The 21,740-nt window shown below is 39.8% G+C and overlaps 2 long non-coding RNA genes across 2 annotated transcripts; both read right to left on the bottom strand.

Annotated features, from left to right (window-relative positions):
- Positions 1–4,145: 4,145 nt before the first annotated feature.
- On the bottom strand, positions 4,146–7,339 carry LOC117553130. Its single transcript, XR_004570082.1, has 3 exons — positions 5,138–7,339; positions 4,902–5,005; positions 4,146–4,275 (listed from the first exon to the last, which is right to left on the bottom strand). It is a non-coding gene; the product is annotated as an uncharacterized LOC117553130 (long non-coding RNA).
- Positions 7,340–8,114: 775 nt separating this feature from the next.
- Positions 8,115–21,405, bottom strand: LOC117553127. The gene is made up of 2 exons (XR_004570079.1): positions 21,018–21,405; positions 8,115–9,322 (listed from the first exon to the last, which is right to left on the bottom strand). It is a non-coding gene; the product is annotated as an uncharacterized LOC117553127 (long non-coding RNA).
- Between the last annotated feature and the right edge of the window lie 335 nt (positions 21,406–21,740).

Raw genomic sequence — 21,740 nt, 5'->3', positions numbered from 1 at the left:
TTCAGGGATTTCCGGTCCTACGAAGCTAGTTCACTTTTTAGCGGGTTAGATAACTTATTCTGAACGGCTAGCCTGCGCCGGAGCAGGATAGGTTGCATGCTAAGAGATCAACTCAGCGAAAGCATCGCCTGCTGACCAATCAGAGCTCCGTGTGCAGAGTTTAACGATATCAAGTCATATTACAGGATAGAGGACATACAGAAAAACTGCCGTTGCAGGAAAGACGGCCGGCAAAAATCCACTGACCGTGTGAACGTGAAAATGAATAGAATATGTTAGCAGATTTAGATTTATACCTTTTGTCTCCTGCAGCAGAAAGGTGAATAATCTCAGCAGTTCAAGTTTAGCCATTCATCACGGCGTTATTTATTATAGGCACACATCTCAAGAGACTTGAGGACAGAGAGAGAAGGGGTGTGACTTCCAACGGTTTTATACCCCAGGTAGTGACATCATCAATCATGTGGTACAGCGCTAACCAATGAACAAGGTAGTAGTCGCAGCTACTTACATAAACAATATATGGTACACAGTAATACATGGAGTCATACACTATACATGTCTCTGTATCAGTGGCGAGCCGTCAGGGCCCTCTAGGCCCTCTGTGAGGGCCTAAGATATTCTAAAAAATAATATTTGAAAACATTAAAAAAAAAAAAAAAAATTTAATATTATTTTTAATATGTTTTTGTTGTTACATTTTTCATTAGTTTTACCAAAATAACTTGATTTAATTGTATTTCAAATAATATTTCCAAAGAAATAAATCCTTCGAATCTGCCTGTTCAGTTTCTGTTGGAATGTGAAGGGTTAAATGCCGTCTTTGCGATTTACTGTGAAGACGGGAGAGCTTGTTGGTCCCTCTCTACATTCACAGAGGGCCAGCTATAGTAACTCAACGAGAGAGTAATGTCAAATGACAGTACAATTGACCAATCATATCTTCCCTCTAAATGGGCGGGCTTTATTTTCGCGGACTTTATGACAAGTTCCGCCCGCTGTGTGCAAGGGGTGCAGTGACGCGTCCTAAACCCCGGAAGTAAGCTTCACTCGGATTCCCTCGACAGAAAGCAATGGGATTTCTCCATAGGATTTTGGAAAATAGCTCGAAATAAGGTCTGTGGAAAACAAACCTGTTAGATAAATGCACGTTTTGTTCAGCCGGATAATATCCACATGTCTACCCTACTTTTATTATTTTCGAATCATAAATCTAATCGATAGATTTATGATCGATAGATTTACAATTAGCATAAGTTCGTTCATGATGGCTCACTTCAGTGATAGTGATGACATCGTTGCGAAATTATTAACCGAGTCATTTTCAAGATTGAGTTACAATGATAAACTGGAGTGGCAAAGGCTCAGCTGAATGACCCGCAAGTGCTTCATCCAAAAGGACAGGAGGATAGACTTTGTGTTTAAGTGATTTGATCATCAAAGGTAGGCCTAAGTCATTTTCAATGCGGGCCGCCGTGCCGACTTAATTCATTTGTAATTGTTACTTGGCTGTGGGTGCCCTGTCATGATAGGTGTTTATATCAATCATGTTGTTTTGTGTGGTAGAGGGTCGCTGTCATTGATGCGTTTTGCACCCCGGGCCGCTGTTTTGATATTCTGCTGAAGTATACGCTGTGACGTAATATCTCTTCTTTTTTTTCGAGGGAAGAGGGGGGTCAGAGGGCCTAGGTATAAAAGTCACGGCTCGCCACTGCTCTGTATGTTATATCTCAACAGAATATCACCTCCCATCTTCAGAGCAATCTGACTATTATAACATTAGCGTGAAGAAAGCTTACTTAAATATCTGCCACAACATAAGTACACTGAGTGCAGACGTCGATGTGTCGCATTATCATTCATATCACATCATAATATATCATATATTTCCTTGTCTGAGTCAGCTTCTTGAGCCGTATCTGGCCGTGCAACACTCACAGTGTCACATACTGTATGCAGAAGTATTATTTTAAGCAACACATTAAGTTGACGAAACACTCGAGTCAAATGTAATTAATTAAAGTCAGATCTACTCGTGTCTTAGACGGGGCATATCATAAACCTGTTAATGTACGCATTCAGGGCCGCCCCTGGCCAACTCGGGGCCCCCAGTCACATTGTGAAAACTTTTTTTTTGGAAACAAAGTACTTTGCAAATATAATTCCTGTTTATTATTATTATCAACACAGTTACTTTTTTATACAGTGAGGTAAATGGTAAATGTGCATGTATGTCGTTCAGTATGCGTTTACAGGTGAATACGTCTGCATTTCCTGCCAAATACTAGCCTCAAAAAGATTAAAATATAATAAATGCAAATAAACTACTTCTACTAATAATCATAATCATAATCATGATCAATTCAATAATATAAATACTATATTATTTTTATTATAATATAGTTGTAATATAGTGAAGACAAAGCATGCTTATGACATGCTCAAAAACTGATATTTCTTAAATCTGTAGTTCCCTCTGTGAGCAATGTATCAACAACTACACACACATTTCTACCAGTATTTGTCTGTGTTGTGGTTGACATGATGATGACTGTTAGGGGTTAAGGGGGAGAGGCTGAGCATCACCATGAAATGTGCAAATTGACATACAAATGAATAAAAGGGGGAAAAATGCTCCATGTTTTTTAGGCTGTAAACTTGAACTGTTATGTAAGCCAACTAGACAGACAGAGCACTCCTCCTCCTGTACATTAGCAGATAAAAGGCATAAAATACTTGAATGAATGTTAAATAAAGAATGCTGGAAATAACTGCATCTCCATTAGCCTATATGCTATGCAGAGACTGCCTTCTTCATGTTGTGAATTGCAGCTGATGTTTTAATATGGCAATTGGCAATTTGACTTATACAACATTCGCAAGTTGTACATTTGACTCATACAATAACCCACCTTCGAGTGATGCTCTAGTTTCTTCATGTTTTGTTTTTTTCCCCTCTTGCTTGCGCCGGACTGAAACGGTATTTTCGCCGACATCTCTTCACCTGCACTAGTGGCCGTATCAAAGCCGTGATTGGTCAGATGTCGATTCATTGCAACGGTGTCGGGTTACAGACGTGCTCCCCTTGTCACCTCTCCCTCTCGCGTGTCAGCGGGGGGTGCGCGGAGAACTGCGCACAGCAGCTGAGGCCCTCTGGGCGGGGCCCCCTGCGCAAGGCGGGGCCCCATGCAGCCTGCGTGATTGGCCTGTAGGGAGGGTCGGACCTGTACGCATTCAAACACTTTTTCTTTTACCAGCTGTATTCACCTTGCAGGTGCAGCTATGTGGCTTTTATCCTGGATAAAGTGTGTAAGTCATGGATGTTTAAAGTTTAACTTCTTCATATTTGACTAATATTAAAGTTCACTTTTCATTCAGGAAGTATGACGCTGCGCTGTCAGTGCGCTTCTCCATGTTTGTGATTGGTCGAATGCTCCAAATACCACCCCTTTCATGTGAACGCGCACCTAACTAGATAGGGCACGGCTGGCTTGATAACCAGCGTCGTAGGACCGCTTAGCGAGAGCGCGTATGTTTTGGTTTAGGCCAACCGGCTAACTCAAACCTCAACCGGCTTCGTAGTACAGGCCTCTGTTTTGAAGATTTGTTGGTATCCTGCCGACAACGCCAATTTGTGGGAGACACTTCTGTGTAGTAAGGCAGTGGGAGTCACCGACTCAGGAAGGAGACACGGGGAGAGTTGGAGCTTTGATGTCAAACACTGATGGTCTATTAGGAGCTTCGGCCGGAGAATTCACAAAACAAGTCAAAGAGTCAGAGGTTCTGACTTCACGGTCGAGTTGCCAGTCAATTCTGAAGAACTCTACCCATGGACCCATGTATTTAGTAGAAATGTCTATCTGACCAACAGTGTTAATACAAGTCGTCTATAACAGAAATGTGTAACAGTGCAGTAACTCACAAACACTGGACTCCCAGACCAAATGACGTGGAATGAACAAAAGCTGAAGTTTTATGGCGTTTTTCTTTTTTCTCTGATGTGTTTTTCGCTCACACACAAATCACTGCCAGTGTCCCGGGTCAGCAAGGGGTCCTCGGGTGCTGCCCTCCTCTCTCTTCTTCCCCTCAGGGTGAGCCACAGTGGGTGAGGGGGGGGGGGTGAGGGGGGGGGGGGGGGGTCTGGTCATGACGTCCTCCAGCGCCGGCAGGAAACCCTTCTCCGTCAGGTGAGCCTTCAAGGAGTTGAAGATGTGGAGCTGCTGGTCGATGCGCAGCGTCAGGAGCTGCTGGATCACCTTGCTGGGGTTTGGGCCCCTGAGAGGAGAGGGAAGATAATTAGGGAGGGAAATTACTAAGATTATAACATCAAATCTCACCATCGAACCCAAATAAATTGATGGGTGGAAAAATAATAAAAACTAAAAATATGAACATGTTAAATTGGAGGGCTCCTTTTCTGAGGGTTCAAGCTGGAACCACATGCTTTATCTGCTTTGAGCTCATTTATAAAAAGTGCTGGAGCTTGACTACATAGCATTTTTACAGCCTGATCTATAGTAAACTCAATATGAAGTTACATTTAAAATCTTTTTTAAGTAATCATGAAGTCTCAAAGGCACCCTACAGCGATATTGACCAATATTGAAAAGTCTCAAACAAAGTTCAGTTTTCATACTTTAGTTTAATGTTTGTATATTTATTCAGTGACAGAGGAAGACATGAAACAACTCAAGATACATAGATAAGTCTTTAATGGTTATCAACAAGCTAGCTAATTTAATGTTCAACCAACAGTTTGTTTTCTTCAAGAAATAAAATGCTTTCTCTAACAGTCGGAAATAAAAAAAATAACCACTAACTTTGATGATGAATTCCTTCACTGTCATCACATTGCTAATCAATATATTCATCATATTAACAAACCATAGCTGTGTGTTTACCTGATGAAGCTGGCAATGTAGACGTTAACAAATGTGACCATGAGGTACTGGCAGTCGAACCGGTCCATAATGCCACCGTGACCCGGGATCGTGTTGGCAAAATCCTGGAAGAGCAGACAACAGTACATGTGATCAGACTGCTGCTATGCATATAATATAAACGGAGTAAAGACAACAGACAATAAAAGGGATAGTTGGAGTGTTTTGAAGTAAACAAACGTGTCAGAAATCCCTACTTTGATCTTGAAGGCTCTCTTGAAGCCGCTGGCAAAGAATCATCCGAAGGGTCCCATGATGGAGGCGAAGGAGGAGAGAGCGATGCTGTGGATCTGGAACGGATACAGGCGCACCGTGGTCTGCGGAGACAAGGAACATGTGTCAGACTCAAACAGAGACCAGCAGTTCAATCAAACTAAACTAGTTAATAGTTATTTGGCTAAAATAGGACTTGCATCCCCAGGCTTTTAGTATCAAAATCAAACCTGGCTGAGAAAAATATGAGGAGGTTGAAACGTATGATAAAAACGGGACTTCGGTTCTGTTAATATGTACTCTTGAAACAACATTTAGATATATTTTAACGTTACTTTATAAGTTATACAGGATAAAAACTAAATAACATAGCTGACACAATTAAAACTAGCTGAAACTACAGGCTAGATCCTGACATAAACGTAATAAGCTTTGAGTTTGCAATGTGTAATGTTGGACCTGTTAAGAATAAACCGTCTATATTATTATATAGCTTTACAGAGATGCTGTATTATATAAGTTTGGCATTGTCCACTTCCAAAGTGTTTGAAAGGTTGCTACACAAATACATTATTCTACAAACATTACAGATACCTTTTGTTTTTTGGCATACTGGATTTGCAATATAGTGATGTTATTGTTTCATAGTTACATGAATGTTTATCTGACTTGTGATGCGAGAAAACAGGAAGGACAGATGAAGGTCAGGAGAGTCACCCATCCGGTGAAGTAACGCCAGCCGGACATCACGTAGGAGAGCAGGGGGAGAACAAGCTTCAAACACTTCTTTTTTAAAAAGGTATCAGTTTCTTTCGTGTTAATTTACAACTTTATGAGATATTTCCCAGACTAATACACCCTTCCGCTGGCTTTTAACCGACATAGGCCCCAAAACAATGTAATATCCTTCTCTATGTGAACATAGAGCCTGGATTATGACCAAAAATCACAGGATTGATGTGTCTTGTACGCCGAGTTGATCTTATCCGCTTCACAAATGTTGTCTTAGATGATTGCCTTCCCTTTGATTTAACAGGCACTGATTTTTCTGCTTGAATATTTCTAGCTGTGAAAAAAAGCAAGATAATAGACAAGGTGACACAGAGAAATATTTCTGGCTGTGAAAGACTTGAGCTGTGTTTAAATCTGCAGTGTAATTTCCAGTCGTCTCATTAATAAATGTCAGACTTGTAGTGTGGTATAAAAGGTAAAATAAATAAATAAAATGCAAAGCGTTAAATGTGTGCAGAGGGCGACACCATCTGGTCACAACTTTAAATAATTTACCATGTTTATGTGCATATGAAGAACTCTCACTGGTTCAGAACCTTTTTCCTTAAGAGAGTCCCTTTTCTTTTCTGACTTTTTTTAAATGTGTATTTCACTTTATATTAAATACATAACAATAACAGTGCAGAACATCTAATACATTTCACTATGAATCCAGAACAATACAACTGCAGGAGTATGGATAAAGCGAGATGTTTGCATGCATTTTGAGCAGATTTGGGCAGAATCCAGCAGAGTGGATCGTGCTGTTCATCCTATGTATTGTATATGTAAAGAAAAAATAACGTGAAATATTTTAAGATAAAAGCTGTGAAACAATCTCAATAATTTGCAGCAAAAATGTAAAGTGTTTTCATTGGAATGAAAGGAAGTTCTAATACCTTAAGAGAAGAGCTTGAATATTAAAAAATATAAACTCTTTTGGCTCCTTCCTGTTTTTCTACTGGGTCTTTCTTGGCTTTGTAATGGCTATCTTCTAGCTCTATTCAGGTTTTTGGAGTTTTTTTCTAGCTCTATCCCTGATAATTTTCAGAACCTGAAGGCTCTATATGGACTATCTTCTGCTTATTTTCTGGATCCATCCACTATCTCTTGTCTCTGTCCAGTGAATTACACTTTTGTTACTGGAGAAGGTAAAGCATACAACAGATACTTTCAGCATTATTGGAGCACGAAGTGGAAGCTTGGATGAAACACAGCGGACTTCTAAACAATGAACACCTGCAACTTAGAAGAAATAAAGTTGGGTTTTATGCGTTCTAATATTGCAATGCAAACTTGTCATTGTATTTTCATGTTTTTTTAAAGAAAAATTAACTTGTCCACATTGCTTGCCGAAAGGGCAGATCTGCTGGCACTAACAATGTCTCCTGCTGTGGAGAACACCCTCTCGCTAGGGACAGAGGTAGCAGATACAGCCAGGTAGCGCTTTGCTAACATGGCAACATAAGGATATTTGGCGTTTGTAATAGCTTTGGCTCGGTCTGAACTTTTTGCGAGTGGTGGAGGCTTAAATGCTAGTGGGAGTTGGCTTTGCACTTCAGTCTTTTTTCTTTTGGTACCGGTGATATTCACGTTCGGGTGATGCCTTTTCAAATGAGTGTTTAAGTTTGATGTATTGCCAGCCGTGTAACCAATTTTAGTTGAAAAATGCCGACAAACAGCTTTGGTTCGGTCCACCTGTCTTTATCCGTCATCCTTGTACGTAACTGCGAAACCAAAATGTTCCCAAACCGGAGACTTCAATGATGCTGGAGGATTTTCGACCTCAACTTTATCTGCGTTCGCCATTTCCTCAAATTACTGACTACATTTGAACGCATCCCTGTGACCAGCTCTCATAGTATGCCTCTCGTCCAATGAAATGACTTGGTCGCGCTATGACGCATTGAACCCAATGTGAGCAAACTACTCTGAATGATGCGACGCAGCACCTGAGATTACTTCCAAAAAGTTGTTCACGTTCTCAATTTTTTACGTTTAACGTTATATTGGTTCGGTACAGACGTGTACCGAACGGGTACCGAACCGAAGGGCACGTACCGAATAATTTCGGTACGGGTACATATACCGTTACACCCCTAACAAATAAAGTTGGGTTTTATGCGTTCTAATATTGCAATGCAAACCCATGATGTAATGAAAGTAATTAAGAATAATTTAGTCATAGAATGCTCATTTCAGTAGATTTAATCAAGCAAAGCATAAACATATTGGACATCCACTTATATTGATAAAGATGGAGTTCATTTGAGTCTTATATGAATATTGTACAACAATGTTAATCCGGTCAGGCAGATTTTTCTCACGTGTGAACTGTTATAAGACTTATTTATTGTCCTCTCCATCAGCTTCTGTTTCCATGTGTTTCCAGCTGAGCTGCTGATTGGAGGCTCTGCCTCTCTGTTATCCTCAGTTTGAATTTCATTAAGCTTTGAGGACTGACGACCAACACACTTGTGTCTTCTGAAATCACTACGCCATTTACATTTTTTGTTCTGTGTGGACTCTCATGTGTTTTTTTAAACTTCTACTCTGTGAAAAAGCTTTCTTACAGACTGAGCAGCTGTGTGGTTTCACTCCTGTGTGGACTCTCATGTGTGTCTTTAAACTTCCTCTCTGTGAAAAAGCTTTCCTGCAGACTGAGCAGCTGTGTGGTTTCTCTCCTGTGTGGACTCTCATGTGTCGATTTACATCTCTTTTCTCTGCAAAAGATTTCTTACAGACTGAGCAGCTGAATGGTTTCTCTCCGGTGTGGATTTTCATGTGTTTTTTTAAACGTTCACTCAATACAAAAGATTTGGTACAAACTGAGCAGCTAAAGGGTTTCTCTCCTGTGTGGATTTTCATGTGTTTTTTTAAACTTTCACTCAATGCAAAAGATTTGGTACAAACTGAGCAGCTAAATGGTTTCTCATCTGTGTGGATTTTCATGTGTCGCTGAACTTCTCTTGTATTTGTAAAATATTTCATACACACAGAGCAGCCAAATTGTTTCTTTACAGCACTACGGCTTGAATCACTGACAGATTCTTGTCTATTTTCCAGTGAGTTTGAGCCTGACGCAGGTTCTCTGGTCTCCTTCCAATCAGCACTGTGTTCAGTGTCAGGTTCAGAAGAGTCTTCAGGGTCGTCCTCAGTCTTTGGTTGTAAACTGCTCTCTGGATCTGAGTTCCTGGCTGGTTCTGGTCCTCGACAGTCATCTCCATCAGCTTCTGTTTCCATGTGTTCAGTTTGTCTTTGATGAGGCTGTGAGGACTGAGGTTTCTCTTTATTATCTTCACAGGGTCAAGACTGAAAGTGGACTTGGTGATATCAGCCTCCTCCAGCTCTTGAAGCTGCTTTCCCTCCTGACTGATCCTGAGTTCCTCCTGTTGCTGCTGAGGGAGGAAACACACAGTCAGAAAAAACTGTTAACCAGTTAAGCCCCATTTCCCCAGTACCGGGGGCAAAATGCAACATCCTGCAAGAAACAGCGTCTGAGGGCTTCTTAACATTTAACAAACTATGAATGTGTCATACCCACTTAACTGGAATAAACTCAGCTATCAGACAATATTAACAATTTTTAGCTAAATTAAACACAAGGGTAATACCAAGCCTCTGAATTAGCATAAGCGAAAATGCTAACACACTTAGCACAGAACTCACGGTAGAAATATTGTATTACTCATCGGATCTGCACAAACAAGATATCAATCGAAAGCTGAGATTCCACAGATTCCAGAGGTATAAGTATCATCACTGTGACCAAAACTCAGGGCAGCGAAGGTGAAACCAGACCACTCACAACTTAGCTTTACAGAGCCAAAATGGCAAATACGTTTTACCTTTGCTGTTTTCTGGTCAAAAGTTGTGTTCAATGGCATTAAAACGATAGAAACGCTGCTGAAGGTTAATCTAATGTGTCCGTGTCACTTTGAAAGGATTACTGATAATCCTTCATAACCTTTTTGTCAAAAACTGAGATTTCATATATAGCTGCCATGAGAGCTACGAGAGTGTGTGAGAGCTACAACACAGCTTCCGGTTTTGGACATTCTGGCATGCATTCACCAATGGTAATGTTTAGATGGATTTTAGGAACTTCCCCTCGATCCTATTGGCTCTAACGGTTCAAAACAGGTGGTAATCATCAAAATCGACCGAGGGGGGCCAGAGATTACATTACATTACATGTCACTTGTTAGACGCTTTTATCCAAAGGGACTTACATACTCAATACTGTGGCCAATCCCCAGAGGAGCAATTTGGGGCGAAGTGTCTTGCCGAGGGACACAACGACATGCTGACTGCAAATCCACCCAAATGAACTCAGAAGTGGAGTTTTATTTCTAAATATCTTTGAAAAGATCAAATCGCACTTGTTTTGCATCAATCTTGATGCAGGGTACTTATATGTTATAGTTTGGATTCCTAAAGCTTTTAGTCTACTATCCCATCATTCAAGGGTGGTTTTCACTACAAGTAATGTTGTTGTTTTTTGGACGGACACTATAATTAAAAAATGTTTACTATGTTCAATCTGAATTTAAAATCTATATTGATTCTGACTTTTCTACCTCCAACTCACGGGTTTATCATTGCTTTGAGAAAAAAGATAATTAATTTACCCCTTTTGGAAGTGAAGATATAGTCATTTGTTCTGGGAATGTCATTTTCGAGCTTGAGACCTGAAAAACAGGCTTGGGGCTTAACTGGTGAAGTGTTAGCATTTAAAAATCTACACTGTAAAAAAACATCCTAATTTTACAGGAAATAACTCATTTGTTATAGTAATTATCATGTTTTTTTAAATAACTAGCTAAATCCTGTAAAATTACAGATATTAACTATAAATTAACAACCCAAAACATTATTTTAACTATTTTGACAACAAATAACATTTATTTCATTTTTTTTAAAGTAAATTTACTATATAATATTTACAGTATTTTTGCACTTTCAGAAAATACATGCAGATGTACGTAAAATAAAAATTATCTGTAATTAAATATGTAACTCATAACATAAAATCGTATTACTATTATAAGTAGGGCCGTCAGTCGATTAAAATATTTAATCGCGATTAATCGCATGATGTCCATAGTTAATCGTGATTAATCACACATTTTTTATCTGTTCTAAATGTACCTTAGAGGAATATTTTTCAAGTTTTTAATACTCTTATCAACATATGAGTGGACAAATATGCGTTATGCAAATGTTCGTTTATTATCATTGGAACAATGACATATTCCTGAATATTTTCAATACAACAACCTGGAACCTCTCTCTCTTACACTCTCTCCCAACCCTGTGTACTCCTCTGCACTGAGCCAGTTGCTCAAACAGACAAGCCTGTTTACAGTTGTCGGCAAAATGCCGCTCCTCTGTCTTCATAATAGTCAAAGTATGAGACTGAAGTTCCCACAGGGGTCAAAATAATGCGCTGTGATGTGCAGTCGACACGTTGGATGCGATCCGAATTATCTCACAAAGTCCCTCGTCCTCCACAATGTTAATTGTCCTGCAAGCTGTAGCCACCGCCACCCATTTAGCCATCACTGTTGAAAGCATGCTGCTCGTAGACGCCTCGTCCAGGCGTCTCCCCGGCAAGCTTTCAAGCGTGGTCTGCCGCAAGCGAGCGGCAGACCACGAGCTGTCAGCATCAGCTGTGTGCTTGGCTTGCTGTTTAAAACACCTTTCCTTGTATTCATATCTCTTGCTAGAATCTCCCACCATCCAACTAACAACAACAACGTCAAGCTTTTGGGCTCTGAAACTACGGGGCGGGCCGAGGACAAATACTAGGGGTGTAACGGTTCACAAACATTTCGGTTCGGTACGTACCTCGGTTTTTAGGTCACGGTTCGGTACAGCAGAAAAAATGATCACAAAACATAACAGTTTTTTAAAAATTGTATTATTATTAAACTGTGAATAATGTATTCACTCAAATAAATACAAAATATAATAAAATAAACATTAAGGTGCAACATTTCGATGAACTGAAATAATCTGTATTTGAACTTTACTGTACTAGTACTCACAAAACATAAACTATTAGTTTTGGGTTTTTAATTATTATTAAATTGTGAATATTCACTCAAATACAAAATATAATACAATTAACATTAAGGTGCAGCATTTCAATGAACTGAAATAATCTGTATTTGATCTGTACTGTACTAGTACCTAAGCAGCCAGTTTGACATTATGACTAGCTTGTCATTGTATTTTCATGTTTTTTTAAAGAAAAATTAACTTGTCCACATTGCTTGCCGAAAGGGCAGATCTGCTGGCACTAACAATGTCTCCTGCTGTGGAGAACACCCTCTCGCTAGGGACAGAGGTAGCAGATACAGCCAGGTAGCGCTTTGCTAACATGGCAACATAAGGATATTTGGCATTTGTAATAGCTTTGGCTCGGTCTGAACTTTTTGCGAGTGGTGGAGGCTTAAATGCTAGTGGGAGTTGGGTTTGCACTTCAGTCTTTTTTCTTTTGGTACCGGTGATATTCACGTTCGGGTGATGCCTTTTCAAATGAGTGTTTAAGTTTGATGTATTGCCAGCCGTGTAACCAATTTTAGTTGAAAAATGCCGACAAACAGCTTTGGTTCGGTCCACCTGTCTTTGTCCGTCATCCTTGTACGTAACTGCGAAACCAAAATGCTCCCAAACCGGAGACTTCAATGATGCTGGAGGATTTTCGACCTCAACTTTATCTGCGTTCGCCATTTCCTCAAATTACTGACTACATTTGAACGCATCCCTGTGACCAGCTCTCATAGTATGCCTCTCGTCCAATGAAATGACTTGGTTGCGCTATGACGCATTGAACCCAATGTGAGCAAATTACTCTGAATGCTGCGACGCAGCATCTGAGATTACTTCCAAAAAGTTGTTCACGTTCTCAATTTTTTACGTTTAACGTTATATTGGTTCGGTACAGACGTGTACCGAACGGGTACCGAACCGAAGGGCACGTACCGAATAATTTCGGTACGGGTACGTATACCGTTACACCCCTAACAAATACGTTAATCGCACGTTAAAAGAATTAGTGGCGTTAAAAAAAAATTGCGTTAGCGCGTTAACTTGACAGCCCTAATTATAAGACTTTAAGATATTTCTTTGTAATTTTAAGGTGAACGTAAAACTGTAAAAAAAAGTGTCAAAAAAAAGTAACATTTAAGTAAAACATTTTTACATAAATCATTTTCTCGATAGTTGGCATAAACTTGGCATAAACTATTTTAGTTCATCAATTAAGAACGGGATATTGAAAATAATGATTTGTGGCAATCAAAAACAAGGTATTTAATGAATACTTTGAATATTAATGACTAAAGAAATAGATTTAAAAATGTATAGTAAAGAAACACTCAGCCATGCATGAAATAACATAGGAAAATAATACGGGTAATTTTTTACCCAGGTTGTGCCTTTGAAGCGTAGTGATACAAACATGATTTGTATTCAAAAGGTAAGAAAGGAAACATTTAAATTAGAATTGGTGTTGATCAAAAATAGGTTAATTGAGGAATACCTGGAACCCTGAATGATAAAAGTAATTTATTGCAAAGATATTTACAATTCAAACTAATTCTGGTCACTTTTGACGCATGTTGGTTGTATGATGTGTAACAAAGGGTTAACATGACAGCTGTGATGTTCACTCTTTTGACAGAGCACCAGTGGACAGTGAAGACTATGGAAGAGAAGATGTGATGGCTTTGTGTGGAAAGCTGCTGAAGCCAGCCGGTGTCCCTCTCATCAGTCTCTAAAGCAGGAGTGGGGAACTCCGGCCCCCGGGCCGTATACGGCCCGCGAGACCATTTGGTTTGGCCCTCGAGGTAATTTATAAACAAACGCAAAAAAATTAAAGAAATCTAGACCGCAAAATAATTAAACAAGTGAGTGCCTGTTTTTCCTGGCAACGGTCATGGTCCTTGAACACAATACGAGCCTAACGTGTCATCACGTGGTATATGTCTCGTCTGACAGGGGTGCAGTGCTGACGGAGAGCACCAGAACGCCGCTCCGGGACTTCAAAAAATTGCAGTACCCATAAGTCCGTACACATGCTGCAGTTTTTGCGTGGCTGTGTCTTAGTTGTAGTGTCGATCTGTTCATCTGTCATTCTGATCATACAGTCAATAACTTTGTTATTAGCATCTGGTTAGCTAGCTATGCTAACGAATATAAGAAGCTTTTTCTCCAACCAGTGAGGTAAAGGCACATCTTTATATGATCATTATAGTTATCATAAAACAAGATAATAAAGTAAACGGGTATAAAATACTATATGACAGTAAAAAAAAGTTGTTATTAATAAACAAGAATACAGTTTTAAAAGGAGAGTGATTTGTAAAATATCCATAAAGAAAAAGTAAATCTGCTTACAGTTCTGTTTCATATGGGTGTTGAGAGATGTTTCCATAGATCTCTTCATTTTGCTCCCAAAGTGCACCAGATCGATGCTTTCAACTTCAATATTTAAAAAAAAATCTTCCCGGGGGAGCAAGCCCCCGGACCCCCCTAGAGGAGGTTAGGTCCCCCCCACTTAAATCATGTCCATGGATAGGAAACTAAATACATTTGCACACATCTTGTGTCCATATCTTTCTGTTTGGTGGTCATGCCACAACCGTGCACGTGAATGCATGCGCGAGTCATGGCAAGATATCTGGATTAAGAGGTTGCTTTTTCTTTGCACAGCATGAAAGAAAGGCCAAATGAATGTGCTGTGATTTTTAAGCAGAGGTCAATAATTTGTACGGCCCTCGGAGGATGTTGAAAAAATTGAAATGGCCCTTGAGAGGAAAAAGGTTCCCCACCCCTGCTCTAAAGGCAGCACCCAGCTATTCTTCTTCCATCTGAGATGAAAAGACTTTGATATGTGAGTAATAACTAACTTGTGTCTAACATAATATTGAATGTGGTTTAGTAAAGTATTTACAAATGAACCCACATTGTACAAGTACAGGACAATCAGACCTTGTTCAACAAAGATCATCAGACAATTATTGTGTCTTTTAAGGTACAGCCGCAGCAGAGAGTCTGAGTTTGAAGAAAACACTAACATTTTATTTAGTGTTGTTTAATCAATCAATATTTACTGGTCTTGAATTTACTCACTGGATTACAAAATGCTCGAATCTTATTGTACAGGGACATTATGCAGATTTCATCAACTGAAGATGAAAATATAGATTCAGCGATATGTAGCATTTTAAGGAAATCGACTGTTAGCGTTATTGACCGAAGCTCTGCAGCTGTAGCTAGGTGCTGCTAATGAAAACGCAAGTGCTCAATGTGTTACTTTTGCTTTTTTTATTAAGAATTTACCAAGCATATTCCTCTTTGAAATCCCAGTTGTACTTCACTAACACGCAGTGCCTGGGAGGGTGCGTTGATTGTTCCCACCCTTACCACATTTATGGACTAGGTCATGTTAGACAAGGGATCCAGTGGTTAGTTTTAGGGTAAGCTCCATTGTTTTGTTTTTTTATGTATTCACTTGGTTAGAAAGGGATTTCAGAAGTCTCTCAAGTTTGGCTCGAGGTAACATTAACAAAAGCTAACTCTTGTTACCCCTAGATTCCACCGGGTCCGTCTGCGGCGCGTTACGGCAGCGCCGCGGTTTTGGTCCGGCCTCCTTCGGCGTCATACCCTACCGGGCACGTTTCAGAAGCATTTCAGAAGCGGAGCGTCTTGCCTGCCGGCTCGCAGTTTTTGTTGATTTGGGCATATTTCCTGGACAGGCTACTTTGTACAGACAAAGTTAATAATAATTGTAATATCCCAGTTATAAACAACATGAATCAAAGATGTGTGGCTGTATTTTAGAGGTAAAAAATGCATTCATCATCATAATTATTCTATATATATAATTTACACAGTACCTGTAAACCGGAGGAGAACGCTGGCATTTCTCCTCCTATACTTGAAAGACTACGGAGGGATAGGGTCTGCAAAATTAGTTTGTGTATATGTATATATATATATATATATATATATATGTATATATATATATATATATATATATATGCTCTGACCGTTCCACTTCCTGCCTACCCGACCTTATGTTACGGCTGCGCCGCGTCAAAAATAGGTTTCATCCTAATTTTAGAGGAGCCCTGCGCCGAGGCGCTTCTGGGACGCTTCTGAGCCGTAACGCACCGCGTGTGGTGGAATAGCACCCATTGACTAGAGTGGCCGCGATCGCCGTGAGCACCACGGCGCAGCCGTAACACGCCCGTAACACGCCCGTAACACGCCCGTAACACACCCGTAACACGCCGCAGACGGACCCGGTGGAATCTAGGGGTGAGACTATGTTCGCCCCTTCTAAACTTATGAAATGAGGTGTGTGTGTGTGTGTGTGTATAACCCTGCTTCCATCATACAAGATTTAGGGGATCTATTGGCAACTGCTGATAATAACATCCATCATTATAGTTTACTAATTGTTGTCTTTTTGTCCTCTAGGTTGCACTGCCACGTCTACAGTAGCGCAGTGTGGACAGAGAAAACATGATTGGGCCTCAAGTTTTTTGCATCCAATATACATTCTCCTACAAACTTGGGATAGGAGGGTTAGTGAACAAGTTATCCATTGGGTGGAACCTACATCCACATTGTTAGACGTACTAAATCCTGCACGCTGGTCCTTCAAATTCACAATGTGAACATATGTCGCCATTTTGTAACTTCTGTTATTTTCAGTTGAGAATGTTTCAAAGTAATCTTAAAAATGTCACTTATTTTCCATCAATCCTGATACAGGACCCCGTACTTATATGTTATAGTTTGGATTCCTAAAGGTTTTTGCAGTGCATGACATTAAGGATTTTTGGGAGATGGCCCTGTGGGCCATCTAAGCTAATTTACAGATGGCCCTGAGCCCAATAGAGATTGCCCTGAAAAATGTGCACGGACGAAATGACGCACAAAGGGTTTGGGGGGCCTCCCCTAGACAATTTAAATGTTTGCAGGTCTTAGATGCTGTCTGGTGCATTCTCTAGACTGAATTATAAGATGAACCACCACAATATTATACGTTTCAATTGTATTCTTCATTTAACTTGTTTGTTTGTTCTTGTTTGTGTTTGCTCGCTTGCATGCCCTGCATAGCTATAAGAAATACTTAAGTTGTTGGTCAAGACACTTTCCATCTGATGAAGGCGAATGCCTTCCCAGATGTAAAAAAGTAGAAAACATTACATTCAGTTATAACTGCCAAAACAAACATTATTTACACTATTATGGCCCCTGTTAAAAATGTTTGTAATGTTATCTACTGTAAGTTGGTCGAACGAATGCCTCCTCATCCGGAAGCTGACCGAGCAGCAGTCGAGAGGAGCCGAGCGCATCCGCGAAGCACACAAAATGGCGACGTCAGAGTTCCCGTTAGCCGGCAAATCTAAATCTCTTCGGTCAAAATGTCCGGTCAAAATAATTTCCCTTTAGCGCAATACCGCTTCAGTTGCGCCACTTATATGACAGACAAGAAGAGTATGTGACAGACAAGAATAGTAAATTCTAATGTCTAACACTTAATGTGGAGAAAGAGATGTCCTGTATGGGTTGATTGTGCATTGATCTGTTGGTAATGCCTCGGGGTTCCGGTGGGCATGTAAACATATGCATAATGCTGCGCTATACTTTGCGGCCTCACCCAGTTGCATAGCGACACTTATTGTTTAGGTGTCTTTTAATAAGCAGGTAGTCCTATCATTAGCTAGAACTAGCTGGATCTGATCGATATGGACATAAACGCGAGTGAAGTCTAATCTGACGGGAGAGAGAGATCAGCTGCTGCTGACGAGTCGACACGCAGCTCTGCATGATCACATGCAGCGGTGAGCGGACAAAACACACACTTCAGGTTAGAATATCACACGTAGCTATTTTAATTACCTCTCAAACTACCTAAACTAGTTATAGATATGTTTAGTTTACTGTCGGGTCACTCATTACTGGATCCGCGAGCTGCATGATACTGGCATAATAGATTGCCCGATCGGGCAACCAGCAGGTGAGGCTTCATTGCCCGAGCTAAATACTAGATGGCCCCGGGCCATCGGGCAGTCGTTAATGTTGAGCCCTGTTTTTGGCAACTATCCAATCCAGCGTTTCTGCCAGGGGGGCGTCTTTGAAACCCTTATTCAGCTCGGAACGCCCTGAACTCGAGCCAAGGGTAGGGCTGCAACAAACGACTAATTTGATAATCGATTAATCTATCGATTAATGAAACGATTAATCGACTATTCCTGTATGCCTTGCACAATTTCTCAAACGCTCTTATTTAGCCATCAACTTTTAGATTTAGCTTGAGGTTGTTTTAGGCATGTGGAAACTAACAATGAAGACAATAAAGATGAATACTTGATTCAAAAATACATATATTATTAAATTAACTAAACACATTTTGAACAAATTAACAGATTAACATTGCTTTTTATTTAAATAAAAATAAATAATATTTCACATCAAAAGAAACAATGTTTTAACAAATCGTATTAAATAATCTGATGACAGAACTGTAAACAGAATAGCTGAAACTTTAACAAAATAAATAACTCAGTTTCCTCTAATCATTAACCCATGTTTGTATAATTGAGTTAACTTCGTGTGTTGCTGCTAGCATACATAACACCTGACAGTTACTCGTGGATGGGGGGGCTACAGAGCTACTAGAAAGGCAGTCGAACCCGGTGCATTCCTCCGTCTGGATGTGGAGCACTTTTGCTAAATGTTTAGACAAATTGCTCGTGTTACCGCCCTTACATGCTAAACTCTTATTGCACTATTGGCAAAGAGCATTGTCTACATTGAGACAGGTAAAGTTTGGAGCGCGTTCTCTCCGCCATCTCTGCAGTGTGTTGCTGCATGTAGCAGCTGCGTGTGTGTAAACTGCCCCGCCCCCTCGCACACAGACGGGGGAGAGAGATCTCGTCTGATCGAAAATACATCATAGACGCATTTGTTTGTCTTTTTGCATATTAGAAACGAGTTGGCGACACTAAGACTGCGATATAATGTTTTTGTAGCAATAATACATATAGTACCAATAAAAAGACCAATAACGTTGGAGCTTAACAGCGCGTAAAACACACGTGATGACGTCACCAACGAATCGACGACTGAATTAGTTGGCAACTAATTTGGTAATCCATTTTAATCGATTAAGTCGATTAGTTGTTGCACCCCTAGCCGAGGGCGTTCAAAAAAATAAATAATTTGAGAGAAGATCGAGAGTTTTTAATCGCTTGAAATGACGAAAAGGAAAAAGGACAAGGACATTCCTCTGTTGGAGGGGCAAAGGAGTCTGGTGGGATTCTTTTCGCCGCCAGCAAAGCGTGACTGCCGGCGAGCCTTAACGGGGGGTGCTAGTGGAGCACGCGTGTGAACTGAGAGCGCCGGAGCCTCGCAGCAGCGAAAACTGAAGCTAAACTGTGGTAAAATGAAGAGCAGTTTAGGAGTCGAAAGAGCCAGCTCTTCTTAGTGAGCCGAGCCAAATGAGCCGGCTCACTAAAAAGAGCCGGAATTCCCATCACTAATACGTAAAGAGATAGTATCTATAAAGATCTATAAGGGACGGCTCAATTCAAGACATCACCCCCCATCTTTTCTATAAATAATGGGTTTTTTGGACGGAAACTATAATTGTAATTGTTTTACTATGTTCAATCTGAATTTAAACAATATAAAAACATCTATATTGATTCTGACTTTTCTACATCCAACTCACAGGTGTATCGTTGCTTTGAGAATTTATTTTATTAATTTACCCCTTTTTGTTCTGGGAATGTCATTTTCGAGCCTGAGACCTGAAAAATAGGCTCAGGGCTTAACAGGTTAAAGGGATAGTGATCTGGCTCGACATGACCCTAATATCATAACACTTGTCATTTTACCTTGAACGCCATTGCTTTAATTTATTTTATGTATTGTTCTCATTGTTCAAAAGTTTGTGTTATGACTGAAACATTTTTCCAGGTTTGAAATAAAGCAAAAATAAATTACATTTAAGACGGTTTCCCCTTTTTTAAGAAAACTATGGAAATCGCAAATCATGAGTTGGTATCGAAACAAAAAGGTTGGTATCGTGACAACACTAGTGGGGACAGAAACATGGAGAAAGGTACCAAAACTCTTACATGGACATTGTTTATCTGTTTTAACTTGTTTTCTATAACAAACTAGATAAAACGTTAATGCCCTGCAGTGGCAAATAGTTTTGGTTTTATATTTGATTACATTAATTAATATTTGTTGAGATTTAGAAGAATATTTTTAAATGCTACTCTGTAAAGGGAATAGCCCTACTACTGTTAAAAAATAACCGTATTTGTTTAAAATAAAAGTGCGCAATATACTACTTTTGAATTCATTATTGAATTGTGTGCATAACAATTCAATTAATCGCAGAAAATAATTTGATTAATCATGATTCAATCTGCTGTTTAATCGTTGCCCAGCACTAATAAATAGTCAGAAGTGTTACCAAATAAGTGTTTAAACACAGAAAAACATACGAAGGGCTGGACGACTTATAGAGGTGAGGTATATTGCCTTGTAAGTTAAGATATAAGTTAGCAACATAATTAGGCTTGATATGAATATGCTTTAAGAAAAAAATAGCCTACATCAAAGCTCTCTATAGGGTTTCATTTATCTTGTTGGCAGCTCATCCCTTTAAAACAGAATTCTCAGAGTGATTATAATAAGATGACATATGAAGGGTCTATTTCAAGCTTGTTATGTAAATAAGTTATTAGGCTTTTTTGTATCAACTACAATTTGTTAGAAAATGTTATCAGCATGAATTGACTGAATTTAAAAGTGGGCTTATTAATACATGAATACTACTTATATATATATATATATTTGTACATAATATATGTATTTAAGAAGTACAATATAAGAAAAGCACAAGTTTCTTTTGTGGGCCATATTTCATTATACTTTTTGAATTAGCTGAGGGCCGATTCAAAATGGCCAGCAGGCCGCATTTCCCCCCGGGTCGTAGTTTGGCCACCCCTGGTTTAAAGTGTTAATTAAGAGTAAAGGAACAGAACAGACCTGCTCTGTGTATCCGAAGCTGAGGCTGTAAAACAGCGTCCAGTGGTTTCTGGAGTCTCTCGTTCTCCTCTTTTGAACGAGACCGCTCCTCCTCGTGCTCTGCTATAGTTTTTTCAAACTCCGTTACACACACTGTTTCTCTCCATCAAACTCTCAATCTGACTAGTGTTGCGAACGTGTTTCCAGCTAGCATGCTAAGCTAGCTCCTATAGTCCGAAGTAAACGCTGCAGAAAAAAGAGCACAGAGTCCATTCGGAGGTTTACCCTGACACACAGATGATGGATCAGTAGTGCTGGAGCTCACACACACTTTCTCAGGAACACAGAGAGAGAGAACCGTAGCGACGAGACGCAACTGTCACTGTCACTACCCCCATCTGTCCCCCTGCCCGATCTGTACTGCGCATGTGCGAGATGGTCCGCCATATTGGACAACTCCGGACGGCATCCCAAGTAGGACACTTGACACAGTGGCTTTTGGCAAAGCTCAAAAAGAAAACTCGAGAGGGATGAGTTATTGTTATTACAACGTGACTTCACTATTATTTAACGAGTTGTTAAATAATAGTTTATTGGGTCCTTTTATTGGGTTAAGTACATTGTCAGAATAAGTGAGAAATGGATTTCTCTATATAAAAAAAAAAAGTTTTGAATTGAATTATACATGAACAATTATTTGAATATATTTCGTAAGTATAAAGTAGCATGAAAAGTAAATACTCA

Source organism: Gymnodraco acuticeps, unplaced genomic scaffold, assembly GCF_902827175.1.
Source record: "Gymnodraco acuticeps unplaced genomic scaffold, fGymAcu1.1, whole genome shotgun sequence".
Lineage (NCBI taxonomy): Eukaryota > Metazoa > Chordata > Actinopteri > Perciformes > Bathydraconidae > Gymnodraco > Gymnodraco acuticeps.
This window is presented reverse-complemented; position numbering and strand designations above follow the sequence as displayed.